The sequence below is a fragment of the Euprymna scolopes genome, chromosome 27 (assembly GCF_053919585.1).
Source record: "Euprymna scolopes isolate OS-2025 chromosome 27, ASM5391958v1, whole genome shotgun sequence".
Classification (NCBI taxonomy): domain Eukaryota; kingdom Metazoa; phylum Mollusca; class Cephalopoda; order Sepiida; family Sepiolidae; genus Euprymna; species Euprymna scolopes.
In genome coordinates this window covers 82,394,122-82,408,108 of record NC_136508.1, presented here as the reverse complement: position 1 = coordinate 82,408,108, position 13,987 = coordinate 82,394,122, and positions in this window count along the sequence as shown.

Here is a 13,987-nt window from a genome sequence, read left to right as displayed (position 1 = left end):
ACTAACTCAGTGTTTGAGAGATAAAGAACTTTAATAGAACATTTGAATATCTATGTATCTCATATAGAGTTCAAGTGTTAGCCCCAGGTTGTGGGCCCCTTGACTTCTGAGAACTTTTATTGAAGTAAAATAAAACAAAATAAGGAGAGAACTTAAAAGTCTACTAAACACTACCCTCGAGTATCTAAGATCCCTCTTTGCAGGGATTTGTTAGGACAATCAAGCATTAGGATACTTTTCCCTACAAGTACACCCTGAATAAATATTCAAAATCACATAGTATTCGCTCTCTTTGGTATGGTTAACCCTGGCTTTTAAAAGAAAAGGTGCACCTTCTTCAAGAGATGCTACCTCAAGTAACAGCACAAAATTGGATATTCCACTAGACTAGATAAATTCTTGTCCTGGAATCCATTAAGATCAAGAGACCACAAGAAAGGTGAACTATAACATCCAAAGTTGTACAACCTGTGCGGGACTGAATGTGAACCTTCTGAAATCGAACGATTCGCAAACAACGGTCACGATAAGGGAATCCTTAAAACTGCATGAAAGCATGACTAACGAAGAATAACGATGATCCAAGTGTATTAGCAATTTGTGTAGATCTGCAGCAAACTCTTCTAACTCCTTGACTGAGCTCTAATTCCTCCTCCTCCCCCAAATAAAACATTCACAGCAAAAAATAAACTAGTTTCAATCACAGTAAAAAAACTTCCACTTGTCTCTCTCTTCAAAAGTAACAGAAAAACAACAACAAAAAACAACACACAAAGAGAACTTCCATGAACAAAGTTTCTTTCCTACAACATCAAATATGTGGAACAAAATACCATAAGGCAATCGACTAAAATATGCCCGTCTTCAAGTCTAGTGTTAACAAATACTTGTTAAATTCTCGTGCTAAAAGATCAGTCTATCCGTAGAAACTAGCTTCCCTACTGAAAATGCACCAAACATTGATGTCATTTTTTTTCCTTTCTCTTTGCAAAACTCAAGCAGTTTCTGCACAACCAAAAAAGTAAACAACAATTTTCATCTACAAAACAACCAAACCAAATACCATAAATAAATATTTTAAGATATGAAAAATTTGAGGCATAAAACTTCTTACCGAAACGAACGGATCCGGTATTAAATAGCTCAAAGAGGGTTGATATGCCGTAAAACAAAACGACCAAATACTTGTTGCACCGTCTTCTTAGATAATCAATATCTGCATATTCTGTGCATTATTTCTGGTGCCGCTCAATGGCTTACTGACAATTTCTTTAACTCTTAATTATTATGTGAATTTCGGGCCTTGATAACATAAAATCCATTTAGTTAAAACAAACAACAAAATATATATGGTGCAGACACACGAAAACAAATGGTAATAAGAACAGATAAAAAGCTAACATATTTCTAACTAAGTCACCAAAATCAACGGAGTCTACATCATTTCTGAAATGGCCTTTTCCTGTTGGTTGTGGTTATTACTAATCCTGCGAAAAGTCTCTGCCAAACTCCTTACTGAATATTTGGTATACTGAGTTGAAATTTTATATATAGGACATTTGGACATGTAGCACATTTTCATTTTGGTTTTTAGTCGGCTACTACTATTGCTACTGAGGGGTAAAAAAAAAACGGTTGACCTTGGCGTAAGTAGTCAACTAAACCTGTTCATATGCACAAATCTACATTCATAGGTCATTTGAACAATTTATACGCGTGTGGACATGGCTCACAGCCTACGGAATGAGGTTGGAGAGTCTTGGCTTCGATTCCAGGCGTTAGCACCCAAATTATATTTTCGCTTTACTGTTGATATTATTGCTATATATCACTACTATATATTGGCTACAATATTATAATCGACCGTTTCTTGATTCTATAATAATACATCCGTAATCTGCATGAAAAAATATTATATTTAAGCGTAACTTACGATCAGGCAATGCCGGACAGCCTGGTAATATATATATATATATATATATATATATATATATATATATATATATATGTACTAGCTGTTCAGTCCGGCGTTGCTCGGGCCCTATGTCAATAACTTTATATATATATATATATATATATATATATATATATATATATATATATATATATATTAATTAATAAGTTAATAACTTTATATGCATATGTATATACTATAAGTTTTTACTCCTGTACAGCTAACCTACATTTAAAATGTCGAATGTTTAAACCAAAAATTGGCGGAGACGTCTGGTAAAGTTTTCAGGGCTCAAATCGTTGAACTTTGACACCTTGAGAGCCAAATTTCTGGCAAAAATATTTTTTCCCAAATCTCAAAAACTCTTTTGTCAAATTTCGAGTCTCTAGATAAAAATTGACAGAGTATGTTGCTAGGGAAATGTACACACACAAACAAACAATAGATATAATAGATAGATTAATTAATCATTAATCTCAAACACAAAATTATTTGCTACTAATTTACTATTATTCTTAAATCCAAACTTATTTACTATTAATTCATTAATAATCTCAGCCCAAAATTATTTGCTATTAATTTACTATTTCTCTCAAATCCAAACCTATTTACTATTAATTCACTACTGATCTCAAACCCAAAATTATTTGCTATTTATTTACTATTGTTCTCAGGTTCATACTTATTTACTAATAATTCACTATTAATCTCAAACCCAAAATTATTTGTTATTAATTTACAATTACTCTCCACTCAAAACCTATTTACTATTAATTCACTATTAATCTCAAACCCACATTTATTTGCTACTAACTTCTTATTAATCTCAACTACAACACTTATTTACTATTAATTCACTATTAATCTCAAACCTAAAATTAATTGCTACTTATTTAGTATTGTTTTTAACTCCAAACTTATTTACTAATAATTAACTACTAATATCAAACCCAAAATTATTTGCTATTAATTTACTATTACTGTAAGCTCCAAAATTATTTACGAATAATTCACTCTTAATCTCAAACCCAAAATTATTTGCTATTAATTTACTATTACTCTCAACACCAAGCTTATTTACTACTTTCTTTTCTGCCCGGGTTTGCTCGGGACCTTTGTACTGTTCATAGCTTGCCCTACGTGTGAATATACTTTATGTAAGATTTCAAATGTTTAGACCAAAATTTGTCTGAGTAATTTCGTAGAACCCACAGAGGTCAATTTTTGAAAAACTTGGACCCTAATTCAAAGTCTTTAGACCCAAAATTGGCGGAAGTATTGGGTAGAATCTTCAAAGGCCAACTCTTTCAACGTTGACCTTTTGGCAGCCAAATTTTCGCCCCAAAACTGATTAAAATGTTTGCCGCCTGTCTGAATACTCGTTATGTATAAATTTCAAGTGTTTAGATACAAATTTGGCTGAGTAATTTGCTAGACATAAAAAAATGACAAATCTTTTAAAGTTTGACCCCTTGGACGCTCAGATTTTCGACCCAAACCGATTAAAAAGCTTGCGCTATTTCTGAATACCCTTTATGTAAAATTTCAAATGTTTACAGCAGAAATTGGCTGAGTAATTTTGTAGAGATACCAGAGATAATTTTCTAACTTTGACCTCACTTTTGACCACTTAGCGTTTATTTTTTGGGGGCTCAAATCGAATTAAAAAGTTTGATCCATGTCCAAGTAACCTACATTTAAGATTTCAAGTGTTTAGACCACAAAATTGGCGGAGGAGTTTTGTAGAGTTTTAAAAGACCAAATCGTTCAAATTTGACCATTCGACATCCAAATTATTGGCTGAAAACCGATTAAAAAGATCTTTCCAAATCTCAATAGCCGTTATTTCAAATCTTGAGTCTCTAGACCGAAAATGGACAGTTATTTGGTAGGGAAATGTACACAGACACACGCAGAGGCATTTTCACTTATATATATATATATATATATATATATATATATATATATATATATATATAGATAGATAGATAGATAGATAGATAAATATATTAACTCACAATTAATCTCAAACCCAAAATTATTTGCTATTAATTTACTATTGTTCTCAAATCCAAACTTATTTACTAATAATTCACTAATAACTTTTATCCCTAAATTATTTGCTACTTATTTATTATTACTCTAAACTTAATTATTCTTAATTCATTATTAATCTCAAACCCAAAATGATTTGCTATTAATTTACTATTATTCCCAACACCAGCCTTATTTACTACTTGTATTTATGCCCGGATTTGCTCAACCACTTTGTATTGTTCATAACTTGCCCTATCTTTGAATACCCCTTATGCAAAATTTCAAATGTTGGGACCAGAAATTTGCTGAGTAATTTGATAGAGCCTGCAGAGGTCAAATCTGTTTTAACTTTGACCCCAATTTTGCACCCTTAGCATTTATTGTTTTGGGCTCAAATAAATTAACATGTGTGACCCGTGTACAAGTAATCTTAAATTTCAAGTTGTTTGACCAACAATTGGCGGAGGAGTTTGGTAGAGTCTGCAAAGGTCAACTCTGTTTATTTTGACCTTTTGTCAGCCAAATTTTCGCCCCCAATCTTGCTGCATGTCTGAGTACCCTTTATGTAAAATTTCAAATATTTAGACCTCAAATTGGTTTAATAGTTTTCTAAAGATTGCAAAGTTAAAAGCTTTTAAACTTTGACTCCTTGGAAGTCAATTTTTCAGCAAATGAACGATTAAAAAGCCTGTCCTATGTCTGAATACACTTTATGTAAAATTTCAAATGTTTAGACCAAAAATTGGCTGAGTAATTTTCTGGAAACTACAAAGGTCAATTTAAAAAAAAAAATGACACCAATTATGACCCCTTAATGTTTATTATTTTGGGTTCAAATAAAATGATAAAGTTAGATCCATGTCCACGTAACCTATATCTTTAATTTCAAGTGTTTAGAGTCAACAATAGCATAGGAGTTTGGTAGAGTTCTCAAAAGTCAAATCGTTAAACTTTGACCCACTCAGAGTTAATTTTCTGGCCGAAAACCGATTTAAAAGATTTCCCCAAATCTCAATACACCTTATGTCAAATCTCGAGTCTTGACAGAGTTATTTGGTAGACAGACAGACAGACAAACAGACAGACAGACAGACAGAATGAGAGACATTTTCACTTATATATATATATATATATATATATATATACAGAGAGAGAGAGAGAGAGAGAGAGAGAGAGAGAGAGAGAGAGAGAGGGAGTAATTCGTTAAGATGCTTTACTTCGACTATTTTATACATACATATATATATATATATATATATATATATATATATATATATATATATATATATATATATATATATATATATATATATATATATATATATACTAGCATGGATTCCCAGCGTTGCGCGGGTGTTTGGAGGTGTATGCTGAGCAAAAGAAATAAATAAATAAATAAAAAAAAAAAACCCAAAAAACGGTCGATTTTTTTTTTTAATTTGACTCCTATTATGACCACTTAACATTTACTTTTTGGGCTCAAATTAAGTTATTAAGTTAGAGAGATGTTTAAGAAACCTTAATCAAAAATTTCAAGGGTTTAGACCCAAAATTGTCGGAGGAGTTTGGTAGAGTTCTCAAAGGTCAAATCGTTGAACTTTGACCCCTTAACAGCCAAATGTCTGGCCGAAAACCGATCACATAAATTTTCCCAAATCTCAGTACCCTGTATATCAAATTTCGAGTCTGTAGACTAAAAATTGACAGTTATTGCGTAGGGAAATGTACACAGACAGACAGACAGACAGACAGAAAGACACGTTCACTTTTATAGATATACTAGCATGGGTGCCCGGCGTTGCCCGGGTGTTTGGAGGTGTATGCTGAGCAAAAAAAAAAAAAAAGGTCAATTTTTTTTAACGTTGACACCTACTATGACCCCTTACAATTTATTGATTTGGGCTCAAATCGCGTTATTAAGTTAGATCTATCTCCAAGGAACTCATATCTAAAATTTCAAGTGTTTAGACCAAAAATTGTCGGAGGAGTTTGGTAGAGTTCTGAAAGGTCAAATCGTTGAATTTTGACCCCTTAACAGCCAAATTACTGGCCGAAAACCGATCACATAGATTTTTCCCTAATTTCAGTAACCTGTATATAAAATTTCGAGTCTGTAGACTAAAAATTGACAGAGGTTTTGCGTAGGGAAATGTACACAGACACATAGACAAACAAACACACATCCACGTTCACTTTTATAGATATACTAGCATGGGTGGCCGGCGTTGCCCGGGTATTTTGAGCAAAAAACAAAAAAAAAGAAGCGATCAATTTTTTTAAGTTTGACCCCTATTATGACCCCTTAAAATTTATTGTTTTGGGCTCAAATCAAGGTATTAAGTTAGATCCATGTCCAAGGAAACTATATCTAAAATTTCAAGTGTTTAGACCCCAAATTATCGGAGGAGTTTGGTAGAGTTCTGAAAGGTCAAATCTTTGAACTTTGACCCCATAATAGCAATATTTCTGGCCCAAAATCGATCACATAGATTTTCCCAAATCTCAGTACCCTGTATATCAAATTTCGAATCCGTAGACTGAAAATCAAAAGAGTTATTACGAAGGAAAATGTACAGGCACACAGATACGTTCACTTATATATATATATATATATATATATATATATATATATATATATATATATATATTCTATACTCCTATTTATCTGGTTTTCTTTTGTGTGTATCGATATTCATATTAAAAACCCTCGTTTCTATTTATTTAAAAAGAAAATACAATTTTCTTATATCTTGGATGTGGAATTGCATTCTCTAGCAAACGATCTAGCTAATTTGCATATTCTTTTAAACATTCATTTGAATTAATTCCCTATTAGTTGCTTCTGTTTTTTAATGTGATAATCATCTTTAGTTAACAATTCCTGTAATTATATTCATGCAGATATTCTACATGATTTATACTTGCATAATATTTGCGAAAAAAGTTTATAGTAAACACAAAATTGTTTCCATATATATTTATGCATGCGTATATATTTTTGTTAAACAAATCTATCTATCTATCTATTATTTTTCTATCAATATATCTATAAAAGTGAACGTGTCTGTGTGTGTCTGTGTGTGTGTGTGTCTGTGTACATTTCCCTACGCAATAACTCTGTCAATTTTAAGTCTTCAGGCTCGAAATTTGATATACAGGGTATTGAGATGTAGGAACATTTTTGTAATCTGTTTTTGGCCAGAAATTTGGCTGTTAAGAGGTCAAAGTTCAACGATTTGGCCTTTGAGAACTCTACCAAACTCCTCCGACAATTTTGGGTATAAACAACTGAAATTTTAGATATAGATTCTTTTGACATGGATCTAATTTAATAACTCGATTTGAGCCCAAAACAATAAAGTATATGAGGTCATAATGAGGGTCAAAGTTAAAAAAATCACCTCTGCGGTGTCTTCCAAATTACTAAAACAATTTCTAGTCTAAACATTTGAAATTTTACGTAAAGGGTATTCAGAGATAGGGCAAGTTTTTTAATCGGTTTGGATCGAAAATTTTTAGTTACCAATATATAAATGTATGTATGTATGTTTGCATGTCTGCCTAAAACTTTCGACAAAGGCGACGGATTTTACCAAGATCAGTATCATTTTGAAGTTCGACCTTTCAGACGACACATATCGAAAAATTGCTTAAAAGCATTAATATCTTCACCTTAACTGGGTACTTTTCTACAGGAGGGGGGCGTTTTTTTCGTCGATATTTTTAAAAGCCATCCTCTCCTTTTGATTCTCTAGCCTTAATTAAAACCTACGTCACTTCCGGTTTGGTAGTGGTCGTAAAAGGAAAGACGTCAGAATTTTTTTCTCGTTCTTTCCCTCCTTCGCAGTACGGGTTCGAGCCTGCCTTCCTCCTATCACTTTTTTTTCTTTTTTTTTGCTCAACATACGCATCAAACACCCAGGCAACGCCGCGCTTAAATGCTAGTATATCTATAAAAGTGAACGTCTGTGTGTGTGTATCTGTGTGAGTGTCTGTGTACATTTGCCTATGCAATAACTCAGTCAATTTTAAGTCTACAGACCCGATATTTGATATATAGTGTATTGAGATTTGGGAAAATCTATGTGATTTGTTTGGCGGCCAGAAGTATGGCTGTTAAGAAGTCAAAGTTCAACGATTTGACCGTTGAGAACTCTACCAAACGTCTGCGAAATTTTGGGCATAAACACTTGAAATTGTAGGTACAGGTTCCTTGGACATGGATCTAACTTAATAACTCGATTTGAGTCCAAAACACTAAATTTTAAGGGGTCATAATAGGTGTCAAAGTTTAAAAGAAATTGACCTCTGCGGTCTCTTCCAAATTACTCAGACAATTTCTGGTCTAAATATTTGAAATTTTACATAAAGGGTATTCAGAGATAGGGCAAGCTTTTTCATCAGTTTGGGTCGAAAACTTTTAGTTACCAATATATAAATGTAGGTATGTATTTCTGTTTGCATGTCTGCCTTAAACTTTCAATAGAGGGCACGGATTTTAACAAGATCAGTATCGTTTTAAAGTTCGATCTTTCATACGACAAATATCGAAAAATTGGCTAAAAACATTAATATCTTCCCCTCAAACTAGGCACTTTTCTACAGGGGGGGGGGTCAATTTTTTCGCCAATATTTTTTAAAGTTATCCTTTCCTTTAGATTGTCTAGCATTAATTTTAAAAGATGTCGCTTCCGGTTTGGTGATGGTCGTAACAGCATAAACGTTAGGTTTTACCCCGTTCTTTTCCTCCTTTGCGGTACGGGTTCGAGCCTGCCTTCCTACTACCACTGTAATTTTTTTTTTGCTCAACATACACATCCAAGCACCCGGGCAACGCCGGGCTGTTAATGCTAGTATGTTTATAAAAGTGAAAGTGTGTGTGTGTGTGTGTGTGTCTGTGTGTGTGCGTGTGTCTGTGTACATTTCCATACGCAATAACTCTGTCAATTTTTAGTCTACAGACTCGAAATTTGATATACAGGCTACTGAGATTTGGGAAAATCGATGGGACTGGATTTCGGCCAGAAATTAAGCGAGTAATGGGTCAAAGTTTTACGATTTGACTTTTGAGAACTCTACCAAACTCCTCAGACAATATTTGGTCAAAATACCTGTAAATTTTAGATATAGAAAGTGAAAGTGTCTGTCTACCTCTGTGTGTGTCTGTGTGTCTGTGTGCAATAAATTTTCAGTCTCCAGACTCAAAATTTGATATACAGAGTACTGAGATTTGGGAAAATCTTTGTAATCCGTTTTCGGCCAGAAATTTGGTTGTTAAGGGGTCAAAGTTTAACGATTTGACCTTTTAGAACGCTACCAAACTCCTCCGAATATTTGTGTATAACCAATGGAAATTTCAGATATAGTTTCCTTGGACATGTATCTAACTTAATTACTTTATTTGAGCCCAAAACAATAAATGTTAAGTGGTCATAATAGGGGGCTATTTTAAAAAAAATTGACCTCTGCGTTCTCTATCAAATTACTCAGGCAATTTCTGGTTTAAACAGTTAAAATTGTAGATAAAGGGTAATCAGAGATAAGGCAAGACTTTTAATCGGTTTGGTTAGCTATCAATCAATATAAATGTATGCATGTATGTCTAAAACTTTCGACAGAGGCGACGGATTTTCACAAGATCAGTATCGTTTGAAGCTCGACCCTTCAGACGACAAGTACCGAAAAATTGGCTAAAAACATTAATTTCTTCACTTCACTGGGCACTTTTCTATAGGGAGGGGTCGCTTTTTTCGCCAATATTTTCGAAAGTCCTCCCATCTTTTCGATTGTCTAGCTTTAATTAAAACCTACTCCACTCCCGGTTTGGCGGTGGTCGTAACAGCAAAGACGTCACGTTTTTTCCGTTCATTTCCTCCTTCGCGGTACGAGTTCGAGCCTGCCTTCCTACTATCGCTTTTTGTTTGCTCAACATACACCTCCAAACACTCGGGTAACGCCGGGCTGAAATGCTATGCTAGTATATATATATATATATATATATATATATATATATTTCAGAGGAAACATAATTATGTTTCCTCTGAAATTTCTCCTTCCATTTTGCTGTACCAAAAATTTACTTATATATATATATATATATATATATATATATATATATATATATATATATATATATATATATATATATATATAGAGAGAGAGAGAGAGAGAGAGATGTTGTTTTGTTTTGGTTTTAGCGATATGTTTTGAATGAATTCAATTATTTACGGGCCCTGTCGGTGGGGCGTTAGAATACGCCGACTGTCCCCCTGCAGAGGGTAAAAGTCCCTCAATGGGGGTCCTGGATATGACCTTAAACTATATTCGATGGTGAGGCCCCAGCTTGCGGGCTCTGGGGAGTGCGGAGCCACCCTTTAATTGCCACTGCAACGGGGAGCAGTATATATATATTATTTTTAAAATGTAATTATCCACTGACACTGACACGTGTTTCGTCGTCTACGACTCATCAGAGGGCTATATATATATATATATATATATATATATATATATATATATATATATATATATATATACACACACACACATATATATATATATGGAAATAGAGAGAGAGAGAGAAAGAGAGAGAGAGAGAGAGAGAGAGAGAGAGAGAGAGGTTAATTCGCTAAGATGCTTTACTTCGTTTATTTTTTAACTTGCAGCTTTCTTATTAATAATAGAGTAAGGCAACTCTACTGAGGAATGCCGACGGGCTGCCCAGACATCTTTTGCAGTTAAGAGTGCTCCTCCTCGGACGCGCTAACTTTTCAATTCCACTTTCCGATCCTTGTGTCACATTTCTCACTGCGGCAGAGAAATAAATCCTTCAACAACTAAATTGTCGTTCAAGCAGCGTAAATCAAATTGATAAGAGTTTCTTGTAGACATTTAAAAGGTACTAAAATGTGGGTGAAGTCAATTGGCTTCCGTTGGTGAGTAGAATATGATAATCTCTTCTCTCTCCCCTGTGTGTCTCTCTCTCTCTCTCTCTCTCTCTCTCTCTCTCACTCACTCATGCTTCACAGAAAGATCAGATGACTCTTATCTTGTTGATTTGCCATTCACTCCTACCGTTCCTCTACCCCCCCCCCCGCAGCCGCTAACACCTTTCTATCGGAAAGGTTTTTGTACGCTTTGCATATTTATCAGTACTTTTTACTGATAACAGATTTGATATCTGGGATGTTTGCCCCTTTCTTTGCGTCTTTGATTTCGTGTAGGCGCTCAACTTGATCAGATGGAGCTACTGAGAAAAACAGTATCACCGTTCGTCAAAAGATCCTCTCACAGGAACTCATACACGTGAACATGATCGACACTGTTACGAACACGATTAATTTAATGATAGGAAAAACTGTTGATGACATATTATATACTAATGTTTATTTATATAAAGGTTACATCCACATATCTCTCTCTACATTAAGTAAAGTACCATTTTATAATCTATCTATCTACCATTTTATAATCTATCTATCTATCTATCTATCTATCTATCTATCTATCTATATACAAACACATATTATATAATACAAATGTCTTCATAAATAAGCAATTTCGGTTCCGATTCTTTATAAATCTCTAATTATTTAACTACTAGCATTTCAGCCTGGTGTTGCCCAAGTGTTTGGATGTGTATGTTGAGCAAAAAAAAAAAAAAGTGGTAGGATGAAAACAGGCTCGAACCCGTACGGCAAAGGAGGAAAAGAACGGGGTAAAACCTAACGTTTATGCTGTTACGATCACCGCCAAGCCGGAAGCGACATCTTTTAAAATTAATGCTAGACAATCTAAAGGAAAGGATAACTTTAAAAAATATCGGCGAAAAAAGTGACCCTCCCCCCCGTAGAAAAGTGCCTAGTTTGAGGGGAAGATATTAATGTTTTTAGCTAATTTTTCGATATTTGTCGTATGAAAGATCGAACTTTAAAACGATACTGATCTTGTTAAAATCCGTCGCCTCTATTGAAAGTTTAAGGCAGATATGCAAACAGACATACCTACATTTATATATTGGTAACTAAAAGTTTTCGACCCAAACTAATGAAAAAGCTTGCCCTATCTCTGAATACCCTTTATGTAAAATTTCAAATATTTAGACCAGAAATTGTCTGAGTAATTAGGAAGAAACAGCAGAGGTCAATTTTTAAAAACCTTTGACCCCTATTATGACCCCTTAAAATTTATTGTTTTGGGCTCAAATCGAGTTATTAAGTTAGAGCCATGTCCAAGGAACCTATATCTAAAATTTCAAGTGCGTAGACCCCAAATTGTCGGAGGAGTTTGGTAGAGTTCTCAAAGGTCAAATCGTTAACAGCCAAATTCCTGGCCAAAAACTGATCACATCGATTTTCCCAAAACGCAGTACCCTTTATATCAAATTTCGAGTCTGTAGACTAAAAATTGACAGTTTATTGCGTAGGCAAATATATATATATACACACACACACACACAGACACACACACATACACGTTCACTTTTATATATATATATATATATATATATATATATATATATATATAGATAGATAGATAGATAAGATAGTTATTTCCCCTGATTTTCGTAAAAGCACATGTTAAAAATGCAGAAATTTTCCTAAAAGTCAAAATACACTTGTGGGGGATGATCTATCGATTTAAGCTTTATTGGTAATTTAAAATCAATATATATTTAGTATTTTATCATTATTACCAGCTATGAAAGATTGTTTTAAATAAAATCAAATAAAAAAAAGACAATTAAAAGAAATTTGGCATCGAAAAATAGGCATCAATTTTTCCAATTCCGATACCGATTCCGAGACCTCCAAATCTTACGATTTTTCCGATTCCAATCGATTAGTCGTCCCAACACTAATATATATATATATATATATATATATATATATATATATATATATATATATATATATATATATATATATATATATATATTCAGATAAGTATTGTTGCCACAGAGTGTTTTCGCTTAATAAGCTTTTTTGTAATTTTTCGAATTGTCGTTCTTATTTAACAGTCGAATCTCTGCAAGACCGTACCATAGTGATCTTCGCCATCTGTTTTTTTCTTTTGATTATTTTTCGCAAGTACTTTCGACTAAGTTTCCTCGGTCGTCTTTAGGCAGTTTTTGATTATTATTCGTTAAAAGTCTGGATGCTTTAATATGTTTCAGTAAAAATTATACTTAAATTTCTTGAATTAGTGAAGCGTCCCGTGCGGAAAAATAGTTTTTTTAACGTGTTAAGAAAGTGGCTCAAATAAATCTACAACGGTTTTAAAGATGCCATTTACAAGATGGTATAGAATTTACAGTTTCTTTCTTATAATAATTTTTTACTTTACATTACAACATATATTTAAAAAGATCTTGAAACACAAAATCATCCACATGGATTCAAACATTAAAAGATTTAAAATACTGGAAGTACTATATAATTAAACAACCAAAAATAAACAATGTAAATTTTGAAAATAGTAGTAACATTTTGAAGTGCCTGAGTACGCAACCATCTAATATACATATATATATGAAAACACAAGCAGAAAGAGAGAGTGAGAGAGAGAGAGACACACACACAACACGAGTGACTACAGCCGAGGTCAGCGGCCTCAACAAGCCCAATAAAAGAGTAATAAAAATTGAACATGCAAATGAATAATAGACACTTACACGCCTCCACCCCTTGGAAACACTTCAAATGAACTACGAAAATGCCATTTTTACATCTCCAACACATTTGAAAATAATTTCTGACGAGGACGCCTCACAGAACGTCTGAAACGCGTAAAAACGATTTCAATGATTTAAAAACATTATTACAATGATCCAAACATAATTCTCAATGAAAAACCAAGACACGGAATAACAAAATAATGTTAAAAAATACACATTGTTGGTGACTATCCCTTACTTAAATACAGATCTTTCTTTCGTTGGAATTTCTTAACCCATTTTATATATATATATATATATATATATATATATATATATAT